The sequence below is a fragment of the Hydra viridissima genome, unplaced genomic scaffold (genome assembly GCF_058129835.1).
Source record: "Hydra viridissima isolate aposymbiotic clone 2 unplaced genomic scaffold, HvirCarnegie_v1 scaffold_5, whole genome shotgun sequence".
In the NCBI taxonomy this organism is placed as follows: domain Eukaryota; kingdom Metazoa; phylum Cnidaria; class Hydrozoa; order Anthoathecata; family Hydridae; genus Hydra; species Hydra viridissima.
Genome location: NW_028324304.1, coordinates 17,923,798 through 17,941,255, shown reverse-complemented (window position 1 = coordinate 17,941,255; position 17,458 = coordinate 17,923,798). Strand labels below are relative to the sequence as shown.

At 30.1% G+C, this 17,458-nt stretch overlaps 2 pseudogenes across 1 annotated transcript; one reads left to right on the top strand and one right to left on the bottom strand.

The window, feature by feature from the left end:
• Positions 1-1,602: 1,602 nt before the first annotated feature.
• LOC145190580 (uncharacterized) lies at positions 1,603-4,029 on the bottom strand (annotated as a pseudogene). The gene is made up of 2 exons (XR_016452724.1): positions 3,894-4,029; positions 1,603-3,451 (listed from the first exon to the last, which is right to left on the bottom strand). The product of XR_016452724.1 is annotated as an uncharacterized LOC145190580 (transcript).
• Positions 4,030-7,465: 3,436 nt separating this feature from the next.
• Positions 7,466-9,925, top strand: LOC149889100 (uncharacterized; annotated as a pseudogene).
• Positions 9,926-17,458: the final 7,533 nt, after the last annotated feature.

The window sequence follows — 17,458 nt, the reverse complement described above, 5'->3', positions numbered from 1 at the left end:
ACGATTTGGTTTTAGATAGTTTCAATAACATTTTATAAAAATTAGGTTGTTGACAGGAATTTAATAGCAATGCATCCAAATATGTGCATACTGGTGGTTGCTCATATTTAGTTGTTTTTTTCTATCCTGTTTTTGTTGGTTAACAAAATGTAGAAGATGGTTTATTTGGGAGAATTGGTTTGAATAATGTGAACAACCAAACTATATTTTTTATGATATTGCTTTTATGCTAAGCACTCGCAGCAAAGTTCAAAACTTCAATTAATCTTGGTGCAACAAGTTTTTATTCACTTCACTAAGAAAAAAATTAACTTCCCTTGAATATTTACATTATTTAGAACCTTATCATTTTAAAAGGTATAAAAAAGGTCGTATTTACCTTGAGTCTCCGTATTTGCTTTGAACATTTGCTTTAAAAGATATAGTATTTACTCGCTGACCGTCTTACAGAATGATACTGTCTCCATTTTAAAATGGCGGCTAACTCGTTTTATGCAATCACATTAGCAATACAAAAGCATTCAGCATTAAAACGACATGTTATTTTTTTTTTACAGCATACAAATCTTAGCAGTAATTTGGTTTCTACGACACTATCGAATTTTTTTCTGTTGATTTTATTTCAAAAAGAAATTTCAAAAAGAGATTTTATTTCAAAAATACTATATTATCTTAAACCGATTTGTGTTGACATTTCGTCCCCTCAGTATTATCTTGTTCTATGTCGCTAAACTATGGTTTTGAAAAAAAGGCATTTGAATTTTCAAAAGCCCTAAAAATGTTCAAAACAAACTTTGCACCTAATTTTGTTATTATAAAATTGTCAAGGTCAATATATAATACCCTTATAAACCATTTTTAGAAAATTATTGTGTATTTAGTGTTTAAAAAAATGATTTTTGACTTTTGAGATAGAACAAATTACTGACAAACTTTACAAAATAAAAAAATTGTATAATGTTCTATGTCAATTTGTCAATGTATAATGTCAATGTCGATGTATAATGTTCTATGTCTTTGGGTTTTTTTAATTATAGTTTGTCCAAACATGCACAAATGTCTTATTTGGTGAATGTTTTGAATGTATTTCTTACCAAGGACGGATACAAAGATGGGAGTATCCCCCTCCCCCCTATCTTAAGAATTATCAATCTTCAAAATATTATTGATAGAAATTAAAAAAAAAATAAGAATACAAAATATTATTTTGCAACATTTGAATTTTTGGCAAAAGAAAGTTAGTTATATACACATTTAATATATTTATTAGTAAACTAATTTATAAGCATTTTTTACGCTCTTCGGGTGCATCTTATTTTTGTTCAATATGACTTAGATGCTGAGCCCGTTCACAATCATTTAAAGTACCTTCAGCACTTTTGATTTTAAAAAATTTACACTAATTACACCTTTTTTTCTTTGCCGGAAAGAATTATTGAACTTAGTTAGAAAAATGATCAAATGAAACAGTGGTTTTAGCTGAAAAAATCATTTTTTTTGGTCATATAACCCCCTCCCCCCTATGACAATGACCTGGATCCACCCCTGTTTTAGACATTATTTGGTTGTGTTCAAGTAAAACATTTTTTTTTTCATGAAACAATTATATTAAGACATAAAAATAATTAAGAAAAGTACATGGGAGATGCACATGAGTTACTAAACACAAAGAGTTGCCATATAATTTCTATCAATCTCAGGCATGTAGGGCATCATTTTTTTAATATCTTCATTCTTTTCTTTTGAAAGTAAGTGGCTTTTTTTGGTCTGAATTGACAGTTTTGGTGCAGTTATGGGATATGCTGTAGATTTCTTTTTTCTTAATGATTGGGCACCTGCAAAAACTGAGGTGAAGCCGTCTGCATGTTTTGTTTTAAATGAAACAGTAAAAGGATGATTGGAATAGTATTTTAATTGTTTTACTTGAGTAAAGGGCACTTTGGTAAAGTTATAGCTTTTAGCTCCAGCTTGAATATTTAAAAAATCAACATCTGTCATCTGCAGGATATTGAAAGGTTTCTGTCGCCTAACAGACTTTAGTATTCTGATCAGACCCAGTGGACTGTATACCTCAGTTTTTTTTAATTTTTGGTCAATGCTGCTATGAATCGCATCAACCTCTTGAACACAGTCATGTCCGCTTGCAGAAAACTTTTGAGTGATAGATTCAACATCAGGATGAGCATTTAAAAAATGCTTTATTGCCGTGCTCATAATACTGTTTCTATTTTGCGGAACGCAAGAATTTGACCATAAAATGAGGTTCTTAAGTTGTGGACGGGTGGTAAGCACAGATTCTAAAATTCGTAGGGTTGCAGATGCCAAATCATTTCCGGCTCTGCCAGATTGGCTTTCAGACCAGATACAACAATAAACATCTTTATCTAAAGAAAGATGTGCTGTCATGTTATAAACAGACAGCTTCCTAAGATAAAAGAAGTTGGATATCTCAGCCTTGGGAACTGTTAAAACATTTTGTAAATCAAAACAGAGAACAGGATGTCCTGACTGTCTGTCTTTTTTGCGCTCTTCGCGTGCATCTTCTTTTTGTTCAATTTGACTTAGATGCTGAGCCCGTTCACAATCACTTAAAATACCTTCAGCAATTTTGATTTTAAAAATTTCACACTTATCACACCTATCTTTTTTTCTTTGCTGGAAAGAAATATTGAACTCAGTTAAAAAAATTTCAGAGTATAAGTGCTTTTTAGTCGGTTGAAATCGTTTTTGCTGACAAAAGTCTTGGTAAAGCTCATACAGTCGACTAATAGACAATTCAGACTCAAAGTATTTTCTATTTGTATTAGCACTGCAATAGTGCGAGTCTATAACCGGATTACTATATATGTGTTTCCTAACGCCATCTCTGACCGCGTCAGGAATTTTCTTTTTTGTATGTTTACCTTGTTTTCTTGGGGTAGGCGTGTTTGTATCTGTTTGGAAATGTTTATAAAAATATGAAATTCTTTGTTGGCTTATGTTAAGAGTGTTTAAAAAGAAAGGTTTGCAAACTCTGACGGGAATCCCTGCCAGGTGAAAAAAGTAGGCAAATGAGTATTGCCGCCTCGATGAAATTGCAAGTGTTCGTTTAGTTTTTTTCACAATACGTGTTGTATTTTCACTATAAAAGTGTGCTTTGAGGTCATCATTGAGTCCCCAAAATTTGTTAAATAGTAACTCCCGTTGCTCTTGCGGAAAATAAATGTGGCATTTAAATTTACAGTTAGTACAGTCCTTCTCATTATTGATCTCTCTCTTTCTTCTTATCACTTTATTCCTGCTTTTATACTCCTGGCCAGCTTGACGCCTTTTTTTATTGACATTGCATTTCCAGCTATCTGGATTTCTGGTTCTTTTACGTCCAACTTTTTTTTTTGTCGAGAGTTGCTCTATTGGCACAACTATTTCTAAATCCGTATGTAGTAGCTTATTGTGGAAACTTGAATCGACACTGTTAAAAACAACATAATATTAAAAAAAAATCAAAAATTAATGACAATTGGAATTTCATAAGCATCGTAATTAGCAGGGTAATATAAGTTATTTTTTTACAGTTTGGAAATAAATAATATAAAGAATTTAGTCTTACTTAAAGACTTATATATATAGTTATTTAAAGGCACAATATATATAGTTATACATATAGTTATATATATATAGTTATATATATAGATTTATAGTTAGTTAACTACTAGTACTGTGTATGAGAGCTAGTCTTAAGTTATTTTAACCCTTTAATGCACGATATTTATATAATAGTTGATAATGCACGATATAATAGTTGACTATTTTATCGTTAAAAGAACATAAAATGGAATCCAATTATCGGAAAAATAAAATTTTCCTTTTTATTTTCAAATTTTAAAATTACCATAGTAATAGAAACTACTTACGAGTCGGTATTAAGTAATTCAAAGTCAACTGTTTCTTTTGTAACTAAACCAATAAACTTACTGACGACATTTTGAAAATATCAAAATAAAAAGCCACGTGACTTGCGCTACAACATTGATTTGCAGATTTGGGCATTAGAACATTATAATACTAAAATGTTTTAAAAAAGTTAAATAGAATAAGATAAAACTAACAAAATACGTAAAATTATAATATGAACAAAGTCAAATTGAATAAATCTTGACGAAGCAGAGAAGGTAATAATTTATTGATAAGTGGAAATAATACATTATACTTTTTTAAACAATAAAAATTAGTTTTTGCAAAAAAAAAAAATTTGTAGATAGAACAAGATAATACTGAGGGGACGATTTGTTTAGAGCAAGAAATGCAAGACTCTAAAAACATGCACAGCCTTATCATGTGGGTACCTCAACCTCTGTCTAATGTTTCGTATTTGTGGTCTCTTTTTTACTATAACTGATTCAGCTAGGGACCCAGACTCGCTATTTTCAGTCTAAATAGCTTTTTCAATTCTTAACAACTGTTTTTTTATTTACTTTCGATTTTTTTTTGCTGTCCTAATTTCAATCGCTTGACTTTGTTTATTAAGATATCAGGATTTTCAGCAGAATAAAATGATTTTCTTCGAATAAGTGTTTTCGAAAGTGGCAATAGATGTACTCTTTTATAAGATTAGGTCCGATCACATTCGTGCTGCGGAATAACCTGACACGGAATTACCCGACGCGCCATAACCTTAGATGCCTTTAACCTAAATGTAGTCATGCTAAAGCAGACATAAAAACTGATTTAAAATGAGCCGGTAACAAGATAATTTTAAATTAATCAATAAAAAACAAGCATGTAATAGTCATCAACCATTTATATAGATTTACAAAACGCAGTTTTGCATAAAAAAAATTGTTTGAACTTCTTTTTGAATAATGCACATTTTTACTAACTTTAATAAAACTGTATTGATTAAAACTTTCATTCGTGCAAAAGACTGTTTTCATACATTGTATATTCTAGAATAGCTTTTTTTTTACAATGAAAGCTATTAAAAGTTTCTCCAACTTACCATCTCATAAGGCAAGTGACACATAACCTACTCTAAAACTGTTTTCTAAACACTAATAATCAGGTCTGCAACAATATTCAGGACTAGAACAATATTTAGAACAAGAACAGCATTCAGGACTTGCACAACGGATTTAATGCTTTTATTCTTAAAGTCTTTAAAAATTTTTTCAATGTTTTTGTGTTCAGTTTCCTTTTTTTAGTATCATACTTCTTGTTAATTTATTTGGTAAAATTTTCAGTCTGCAAATACTCAGACATTCTTGTTTGCAAATAACATTTCAATTGTTTTATTGTTTATTTTAAACAATTTTTTTAACATATGGAAAAATTTTATTTACTCTTTGTAGAAGGTAGCTTTTTAAGTTTTACTTATTATTTTTGCTATATTATCTTTTTTATTAGCTTTAGATTTGATTACATTATCTAAGGAATTGATTACACTGAAGTAAATCTCATTATTCTCAAGTGAATGTCATAGTTATCTAATAAAAAGTCTCTATGTCTTCACAAGTTCACACTTCTTTAAGATATAGAGGCTTTTTATTAGATAAGAACTTCTATAAGGAATTCTTTTAGAAAACATTTTTTTAAACTGAGTTATTTTTCGCGCCATACTTTTAATCTATACTTAGGTTTGTTCTGGCTTCCTAACTCTGAATTTGGTATGAATTACTACTCACCATGACTATCAAGCTCTCTGAAATTGATACTGCTATCTGAAAATATTTAAAAATTGATTTAAAAGATCATAAGAAATTGAATGCGATATTGAACTAACAAAAAATAAGTCATTTAACAGCAATTTTTCGTATATAACTTACAGGTCAGCATTAAACATATCGGCTAAATTTATTCAGGCAACAAATGCAATACGGTGAAATGGAAAAACTGAAGGAAACGTTTAAAACTTCCTCCTTCGAGAGTTTTATAGGTGTTATTTTATCATCGGGTTATAAATAGAGTTGAAGGAAGTGTCAAAAAACATAATTTCTTTTAATAATATGGGAAACTTCACGAACACCAATAAAAGCAATAAATCATTTAGTTATGGTTTTTGTCAAATAACATATAGCAAATAAATAAATGTATAAGTATAATAAATAAATTGATATAAATTGTATATAAAAATGTGATAAAGATATGAATATATCAACTCCCACTTAAGTTTCCTTTAGAATGATAGGAGCTAAAAAGTTTATCAATTTCAAGTCAACTACACATCAACAAATCAAGTCATCTTGAAAAATCAGCAAGTGTTTCAAGTCAGTCTCAATAACCTGTTTGATATTGTTTATTGTAATTTATAGTCTCGATTATTTTCTTCTGATTAAAATTGGAGAAAGCTGCTTCTTTTTAAAAGCACAACGAGAATACATAATATTAAAGCTGAGAATGCTGTGACTGAAGCATTTGCGGTTGTTACTTGCGGTAGTTACTTGCGGTAGTTGATGTATATATATATATATATATATATATATATATATATATATATATATATACATATAAATGTCAAATATGAATCACCCTAATATATATATATATATATATATATATATATATATATATTAGGGTGATTCATATTCGTCAAATATGAATCACCCTAATATATATATATATATATATATATATATATATATATATATATATATATATTAGGGTGATTCATATTTGACGAATTTTTGAAAATCAAGTTGGTCCTACCTGGAATGGTTGATCACCAATATAAAAATAATTTTAAGCACAAAAATTTTAATGTCACGTGACTTTTGAGGTCCCCGCCAGCCAAGTTTGTGTATAAAAACATAGCAAACTTCAGGGGTCTGGCGGTCACCTTTAAAATCAACACGGAAAGCCAGCTTTTCTTCTGTATGGTATATTTTGGACTACTTATTTATAATAGGGTAGGACCAAAAAGAAATACGGTGGTATTTATTCCACATGATGTGGAGAAAGTGGCCGAAAAACCGTTTTTTTCATAAAATGACGCATTACGATGTATAACTGACGCTGGTTTATTCTTCATATTTAGATCAAATTATGAAAATTAATATTAGAACTAAGCATTAATAATGTTTATATAGAAGGGGCATGTCAATAGCTACCCGCCCCCCTCACCCTATTAATAGGGATTTATACCCCCTCTATCCCTTCTTCATTGGAAGGAGGGGGGGCTAAGTTATTTAAATTTTGTTATAAATATTTTCTTTAGTAAAAAAGACAATATAAACATTAAATTATGATAACGTTTTGATTCCTTAATACTTTGGAATAATTATTCTTTTCCGCGGTTTTATAAACGTCGTATTTGCGGAAGACATTTTGTCGTAATTTTACATTCTGTGTGTATGTGGTGTATCCATAACAATCTACAAAAGGTATACTATCTGCGGTTATATACAAAACTATTATTGTAAAATACATTTGGCTTAAACAAAGAATGAATATCAATTGTTTTCTTTAATCAAATTACTTTTTAGAAACCAAGATGTCAAGATCGACTAGACTTAAAACAAGGGCATATCTTTTTGAAGAAGAGGATCTTAAAGTAAATCTTCCAGAAATAATGTTTTCAACAAATAAAGACATTATTCTCTACTTTCAGTTTAGACGATCTGGAGACAAAATAACTCCAACAAAAAAGCTGATTGCTTGTACCATTGGTCGTCAAACAGCAAAGTGTTCTGGTCTTGGTAGCTGTCCTGAAAATTGCATTATGTTCGCAGTTAAGAAACCATGGGTAGACGGAGGATACAAGGATGGGATACTCACTGATCCATTTATAAGGTACACCAAACAAAATTTAATTCAAATTAAAGGGACAGGTTACCATAAACAAACCACAAAATTTGGATAATATAATATTTTCTAAACCTGTTATATATATTATTATAGGAAGCATATCACTGATCTGATCAATAGCTGGGAGAATTTAAAGAAAAGTAAGTGTAAGAACTCAAAAGAAGCAGGAAAAGCTTGACAAAATTTCAAAAAAAAAGGAAAGAAAGTTTTTTGGATTGCTAAACCAAATATCTAAGATATTCTAAAGAAGACTTGTCTTGATTAAGATTCGTATTGTACCGATATGAAATTTTTGAGAGATCATTAAACCAGTCGTAAAATGACTCTGGGTAAAAAAGACAAACTTTATAACCGGAGAATTAAGAAGAGAGAACAGAGAAGATTGAAACATCCACAGTTAGTACACAGTGTTGAACAGTTTTCTCAGAGAGATGATTTTACTACAGAGCTTCAGTTTTCCTCAGAAACCAGTGATGTAAATACCACCATAGACTCAGATTGTTTGTTTGATTTCAATCAGCCAGGTCCAAGTAATGACACGCCACAATTAGCCAAGGATTTTGTAAAAGATATTGCTATGACTTCAGTTTCCAAAAATATTTCCTTCTTGAGATTTGCTGCATGTGTATACAGATTTGGTTGTTAATTCAGGTGGAAATGTTAAAGACTTTTTACTGTCTCAATCTATTATTTGGCGGGCACAAAAGAAAACCATCCAGCAAAATGCTGCAAAGCTCAAAATTGGGGTTAAAAAAGCTGCTGAGAAATCACTTTTCCCCATCATAGCTCACTTTGATGGAAAAATTATGGAAGATATTACTAATGGGAAAAAAGAGAAAAGAGACAGGTTTGCTGTTTCAGCTAATATTGATGGAGACATTAAGCTTCTTGGAATTCCAGCAATGGAGCATGGGACTGGAGCTGCTCAGTATGAAGCTTTGTATAATGTACTTGAAGATTATGGAATACGTGACGATGTGAAGGGACTATGTTTTGACACAACTGCCTTAAATACTGGAAGACATTCAGGAACCAATATTAGGTTCAGTCAAAGACAGGAATCTATTTTATTAGAGCTTGCCTGCAGGAGGCATATATATGAACTTCATCTCAAACATTTCTGGGAGCAAATTATCTCAGGCAAAACAGCAGTTCCAGAAAATTTAATGTTCAAACGGTTTCAGACAAACTGGAGTGACATCAAGGAAACTGTTGATTCTTCCAATTTAATAAGGTTTGATACCAATTCCATCAGCATTACTTTCTTGGCAACCCAGATTGAGGAAACTATCCAGTTTTTCAAAGATGCATTAAACACTGACATATTTCCAAGAGGGGATTATAGGGAGTTATTGGAACTTACCCTGATGTATCTGTATCCTAAAATATTTTTCAAAGTTCGAGCTCCAGGCTGAATAAAGAGTTAAAGACAATGGCAGAATTTATCGCAATTTTCTATTCTGTCTGGTTTCTGAGAACCTCATTGCCCTCAGCGGCACCATTTCAGGATGTAAAAGCCTATTGGCAAATGATGCAGTACAAAGAAAATGTAGAAAAACGCGACTCTGATTCCAAGAGAGTTCTAAACGGAATTGAAAGTACAATGATGTCAATGAAAAGGCACACTTGGTACTTAGATGAAACTTTGGTTCTACTTGCTCTCCTAAACCCTACCCTTCCTGATGTGGAGAAAGAAAACATCGCAAAAACATTACTCTCCAAACCAATTCCTGATCACTTTCAGCATTCAGAGAAGTCAAACTTGATAAACAAGTTAAAATTTAAACAAGAAGTGCCACCAGGACTTACTCCATTAATTGGAGAGAACTCTTGGTTCATCTTCAGTTTATTAAACCTGACAAGAATGGAGGACAAACTTTGGTTAAACTGTCCTGCTCCTATGTGGTGCTATGTTGATCAGTTCAAAACATTCTCCAATTTTGTAAGTAAACTTGAAGTAGTGAACGATTGTTCTGAATGGGCTGTAAAGCTTGTATTAGAGTTTGTGAACAATGTTCACAATGAGGATGATCGTCAAGAACTTATACTAACTGTGCAGCAAAGACGAGATCACCTCCGTGGGTCATAAACCAATGAACAGTTGCAGCTTTCGTATGAAGCAATAGGAAAGCAGAGAAAAAAATAACATGATTTATATACCATATTTATGCATTGCAATAATTATATTATATTTAAATATTATGATTTTTATATTTATTTTGCCAAATAATGTTTTTTTTTGCTAAAAAAAATATAGTAGTTTAAAATTATATGATTTATAACAAAATTTAAATAACTTAGCCCCCCCTCCTTCCAATGAAGAATGGATAGAGGGGGTATAAATCCCTATTATTAGGGTGAGGGGGGCGGGTAGCTATTGACATGCCCCTTCTATATAAACATTATTAATGCTTAGTTCTAATATTAATTTTCATAATTTGATCTAAATATGAAGAATAAACCAGCGTCAGTTATACATCGTAATGCGTCATTTTATGAAAAAAACGGTTTTTCGGCCACTTTCTCCACATCATGTGGAATAAATACCACCGTATTTCTTTTTGGTCCTACCCTATTATAAATAAGTAGTCCAAAATATACCATACAGAAGAAAAGCTGGCTTTCCGTGTTGATTTTAAAGGTGACCGCCAGACCCCTGAAGTTTGCTATGTTTTTATACACAAATTTGGCTGGCGGGGACCTCAAAAGTCACGTGACATTAAAATTTTTGTGCTTAAAATTATTTTTATATTGGTGATCAACCATTCCAGGTAGGACCAACTTGATTTTCAAAAATTCGTCAAATATGAGTCACCCTAATATATATATATATATATATATATATATTAGGGTGATTCATATTTGACGAATATGAATCACCCTAATATATATATATATATATATATATATATATATATATATATATATATATATATATATATATATATATATATATATATATATATATATATATATATACATATATATACATATATATATATATCAGACGCGGATCCAGGATTTTGTAACTGTGTGGCCAAATTTTATTTTCACGGTTTAAATTTCGATAAAAGATCGATATTTTAATATATTTTCACAGCATTTATTGATTGAATATAACGTCGGTAACGTATGATAAAAACCTTGTGGCCATGGCAGGAATCTCTATAACCAAAATCCGTAAATAACAGCAGATAAATTAAAATTTTTAGGGATATCCCTTGAGCGAAAAAACCCAAAACTAACGTGGCTGCCGTTAAATTTAAACTTTATGGCAATTGCCACAATAGCCACCCCTTAGATCTGCGCCTGTATAAATATATATACCGCTAAGTTATATAATACAGCTTTTAAATTGCTGCCTCTTGTAATTTTTCCTGCTTTTGCTATCTTTGATGAAAAATTTTAAAACCACTTAATTAAGCATATTGAACTCAAAAATTTATGTCAATATTTACAAGTAAATACGCTTTGAAACTATTAATATAAGAACTTTGGATATTTTTCACCAAAATAAATCTGTTTGAACTGTTTTTTATGTAACGTAAGTTAGTATTAAGTTATTTTTTACTTCATGGCTCTTAGATTTTCAATAGTGATTTAGCTTAATTACATTTCTCTGATCAAAACTGCATCAATTTTAAAAACTATTTGGACGCTTCAATTCGTTTTTGAAGAGAATATGGTTTACTTGCAGAAACAATAAACTTCCCTTTATGTGCTTATTTTTGCATTTTGCAAAATAATTTAAATCTTATGTTTTGAAAATGTACGAATGAACGCTACAAATAAACTTTTAGTATTAGCAAATGTAACTTCTTTGAAATGTCTCATTTGTGATCGTAAAAATTCAGGGGAATAATATATATGTGTAGAAAAAGCCGCACTAAGCAGGGGATTATTATTTGAAGACGATAAATATGACTTGAATATTGTTAGTCAAAATTTAATTGTTGATTGGAATCAGTTAAGCTGAAACATTTCATTGTCTATTCCTTTAATGATCTGAGACCGATGGGAGGACCAAGATGTACTCTCTGATTGACGAATCTCTGATTTAAGATAGATAATGTTTGTAAGTCGGGGACAAAAATAACGTGACGGCTAATATGTACCTTGAAACATACATCAATATAACCTTCCAGGTTCAAAAGTATGGAGTGACATGTAGACTCTATATAATAATTCCCAGGGCCCACATAGTTAAATAGAACAGTTAAAATCAGTTTTAAACTGATTTATTAAGTGAAAAATGAACATTCAAAAATGTTAATATGAGTAATGTTAAACAGAAGTGAGCACTTTTTTAATATTTATGTTTAAAAACTAAAATTTAAAACTAAAACTTTATTTGGTTGGCAGGAGTTAAGACCATTAATATGTGGATTATCAGAAGAGGCGTGTGGTGTGATGGATTTCAGAAAAGTGAAATAAAAGTGACAATGAATTTTTTTTTTTGTTATTATGAAGAAGGATTGTATAGGAATGATAATTTGTGGAACAGAAGAAATAAGTCTAAGCGTTTTTAAAACAATCTTCAAATCAAAGTTACTTTTTTGTTGTTCACGAGTAATTTAAATCTATCATTTGCTTTTTTGTTTAAGATTTGGAACATTTTAAAAAAATGATATGCTTTAAATAACCTTTCGAACTTGATTAAAATATAAAATTTAATATTACAACTATCCCATTACGAAAGTGAGGCCAGCCCTTATTCAGGAATTATTTAGGGTTTGTAAATTGATTAAAAGTGCCAGTTTTATTATTGTAAAATGAAAGATTTCCAGTTGACTTTAGCTGCTCTAACTCAATTATGAGTCATATTTAGAGACCTGCATTATATAGTCTTTTCAACTGTAAGAAGGGTTAATACAAAATTCAAGTTAGGGATCCATTAAAAGCACAGAGAATGTGGTTCAAGAAGTATTACAAGTGCTAGATATGACAGAAAAATCAAAAACACGATGATTAAAAAACGTCTTGCATGGGGTAAGAACCACTCTGTTTTTTCTTTTGCTTAATCGCACTCCATAAACTTTATTAGTATTTGAAAAGGTATTAAATGAAAAATATTGATTTCTTTGTTCAGGCTGTATTCAGCGATGAAAGTATCTTTGAGATTTGAGAGATAAATCCAGGTTTGTGGGTTGCAGACCAGCAGAACAATACGAACCGGAATGCATTTTGAGCACTGTTAAGCGTCTAGCACCTAAAATGGTTAGGTCATGTAAGGATATTGGTCGGCATTACATTATTCAAGGAACAATAAAACAATATCAGTCTAAGACAGTGCTGCAGACCAGTCTAATTCCATAACTACTAGAGTGGTTTCCTAATGGTGAAAGAACAATATTTGACCAAGACGATGCCTTGTACCACGCTGTAAAATTTATAAAAAAAACCCTTACCAAGGAGAACTATTAAAAATTGAAAGTCTATGAGAACTTGTCAAACGCAAACTTAGTGTTAACATAAAAATAAGCAAATATAAGCTCATAGATAAAATCACACCTTAGCAACCAGTTTTTTGTTCGGGTTTTTAAGATGGAATTAAGCATAACGTTGCCCAGAGAGCGTGTTGAATTATTAGTGTGAAGTAAAAGATGTAATAAAAGAAGAAGCATAAGTGAGACCAAACTTTGAAACTTAAAAAACTACATAATTACCTTAATAATAAATTCATAAATAAACTTAACCATAACCATAGTTATAAATTTGATAATAAACATTAAAATAAATATAAGTCAGATTGCTTATATAAAATTTGTCATTGCATTTGCAAACGTTTAGAGTAAAGCTAACGGCATTTTGAAATTCCCAACGCTATTCATTGCTATGAACAATTGATGGACAGTTATCATGTTGGTTACAACAATCGTCTAAGTCTGCCATATTTTGCGGTACTTTTGATCTTTCCTTTGCTTCAAAATATCTTCTGCACCATTTACTTCCTACGATTTTTTTAACAAGATGAAAAAATATATTTACAGCTGGGTCCGCAAAATAAACAGTTTAAAAAGTAACAAAAATGACCATTATGTTCAAAACTTTCTACCGAACTTCCACGAAATTTTAGTTCGGGTTTTTTGTATTGAAATGGAGATTTACGGAGTTATTTACAGTTGTAAGTCGGCCATTTACAATTCAATTACAATTCTATTCAATTACAACTCCCAATGCTGGAATAAACTTATGCATGTATGTATGTATGTATGTATGTATGTATGTATGTATGTATGTATGTATGTATGTATGTATGTATGTATGTATGTATGTATGTATGTATGTATGTATGTATGTATGTATGTATGTATGTATGTATGTATGTATGTATGTATGTATGTATGTATGTATGTATGTATGTATGTATGTATGTATGTATGTATGTATGTATGTATGTATGTATGTATGTATGTATGTATGTATGTATGTATGTATGTATGTATGTATGTATGTATGTATGTATGTATGTATGTATCGTAAAACTTCGGTAGAAAGTTTTGAACATAATGGTCATATTTGTTACTTTTTAAACTGGGTTTATTTTGCTGACCCAGATAAATTTATGAATCATAAGTTTAATACTTTTTGTTAATATTTTAAATGGTAAGATAATGAAAAAACAAGTGTAATTAAAATGCTTATATGATTATTAAGGTAATTTAATATTGAAACTAAATTTTTGTTTTACTTCTTCTAAAAAAAAAAAAAAATCATATTGATTGATGATGAGGCTTACGAAGCATCTTGATTAATGATGAGGCTAATGATAATCATGCCCTTACTTACGTAAAATAATTCGCTCTATTTAACGCGTGTACACGAAATAAATGTGAAAGAATAAGCAGGTCATTTTTTTTCAGTGGTTGTATTAAAATCTTTTTAATTGTTTTGTATTTTGTTTACAACGTGTTGTGGTTACAAAAAAATATGTTAGTTTTTGGATTTAACTTGAAATTAGTTTTAAAAATGACAAAAGAATATTTACAAAATCCTAATAGTAGCTACAATTCGATAGCAAAATTGTTGCAAATACATCCATACACTGTTAGTTGTGTTATTCAACGTTTTTCTCAAACAAAATCGATCAAACGCAAATCTGGTGGTGGAAGAAAGGAAGGTTTTAAAGATATAAAACTAGTTATAAAACTGGTTAACAGTTTTAAGAATAACCCAAGCCTTTCACTCAGGGAACGCGCAAAAATATATGGAGTTTCTCATAGTTTTGTTGCAAAAGTTAGAAACAAATATGGTTTTCATTCTTTCAAAGCACAAAAAGTGCCCAACCATTCTGAAACCCAACAAAAAAGTGCAAGAACCCGCGGCAGAAAGTTGTATGACAATTTTATTTCTAAAAATTTCTGTTTTATTGAAGATGATGAAACTTATATCAAGTACGATCATCAACAAATTCCTGGTGCTGTTTATTATATTGCCAAATATAGAGGAAAAGCAGATAAGAAATTTTAAAAAACATGAAAAGTTCGCTAAAAAAGCTTTGATTTGGCAAGCTACTTGCAGTTGTGGCAAAAAATCAGCACCTTATATTTCTCAGTCCACACTTTCTGGTCAAATATATGTTGAAGAATGTTTACAAAAACGCCTTTTACCTCTCATTAAATCACACAATAACAGACCTGTGTTCTGGCCTGATTTAGCATCAATTCATTATTGTAGACTAGCTATGGAATGGTATAAAAAGAATAATGTGAAATTTGTGCTTAAAACAGAAAATCCTCAAATCTGCCCGGAATTGAGAGTTATTGAAAAGTACTGGGCTATTATTAAAAGAAAAATGAAAAAAACAAAAAAGCTTTGCAGAAACATTAAAGATATTAAAATATCATTTAAAAAAGCATCAAATAGTTTTGATTCTTATTCTGTGCGCAAGCTTATAGGTACCACTAAAGCAAAAGCTCGAAATTTTATTAGATTCCCACAGAAATAATTAATTTTTTTTTTTTTAATGTTTGATCTTCTTATATTATTGTATTAAAATTATTACTTGGTTCGAAATAAAAATTGAGGAGTACTTTTTTTTAGTTGTTTTTCTACTTTCACATTCATTTCGTGTACACGCTTTAATACCTTTCTCTCTGTAATGTGTTTTCGCTACAACATCAATTGTATTCATTACATGCTAAATAATCCATGACATGGAATTTATAAACACGATTTTTTTTTTTTTTTTTTATTAAAAAATACAATTTTTGCTAAAATTTACGATTTATAACCGCTACACTTTTTTATAACCACTAAGTTTTTTAAATCTTTATATACATAAGTTGCTTAAGTTATTAGACATTATTCTAGATTTTATAATTTATTTATTTCCATTCCTAATAAATTTCTCCAAAAGTGTGAAAAAATTTAAGAATTGTACATCACTTACTGAGCATCGGCATTTGATTTTTTTTGTAAAGAAATAAATGTTTGAAAAAAAAAGGTTCACGTATTTAATTGAAATATCTTCAAGTGTTGAAATAAAATAACTAGAAGGAATCTTCAACTTTTGCAAAAATTTGTGTGGAATCTTAAGTTAATATGTTAAAATTATTTCAAAATCTATTTGTTTCAACTTACCACTATAGAGGGCTGCACTTTATTCCTTTTTCAATGTTTGTTAAAAAGCAATCAAAGCGGGCTTTCTGTAATTTTGTTGTTATCTATATTCATGACTCTCTTTAAAAACTTTCAATGAGGTTACACAGCACTAAAAAGATAATATGTCAAATTTAGAATCTGTGCATATTTTTGCGAGTTTAAAATTATTGGAAAACAGTACAAAAACCAAAAAAACAAATATATATACATATACATATATATATATATGTATATATATATATATATATATATATATATATATATATATATATATATATATATATATATATATATATATTCCATTGTTACGCATGCGCACTTCAAACTTTTGCTTCAAACTGTGCTCGTAAAAACGGCGCAATGTTTAAAAGTTTGCAAAGGATTGAAAATTTTGTAAAACTCAGATTCAGTATTCTCTGTAGTTTTTTGTATTGTTCATTTGCATTGTTTTTGTAGATTTACATTGTTACTATTGAGTTGTTTATTCTGCTTACGTTGTGAATTAAAAACCACCCATTTGGAACAACTTGTACGTTAAGTACAAATTCCTCAAGGCTCTTATCATTTTAAAGTGTCCGTGCTGGTATCTACATTTTAGTGACCACTATTTATGGTTTCAGACTTATGATCTTGCACTTAGTCCGCAAGCAAATTAAAATATTATCATCAATATGTGCTGAAAAACTTTGCGGAATTTCATCGTATGTCAAGTTTAATTGATTCGACTCTGGTGAAAATAGAAAGTCACTGATGAAACTTGAAAGTACAGACAGGGTATTGAAATTAGGGAATGAGTTGCGAACAAAACACATTCTCAACAACTTGTAACAAAAACAATCAAGTTAAAGGCGTCAGTTTTTTATCCGCATCGCTGGGAAAAGTTTTGAAAAAGCGAGTGAAACAACGAGGCAACTTTAACTATCTAATACCTAAATTTAATTCATGATGTCAGTCAAATATCTTTCTTCACGTAAAAAATACTACGGTAAGGCTACCAATAATCTTTCAGTCAATAGAAATATTTTATACCTTGTTTAAAAAGTGCTGCATGCGCAAATTTTTTGACTTTGAATAA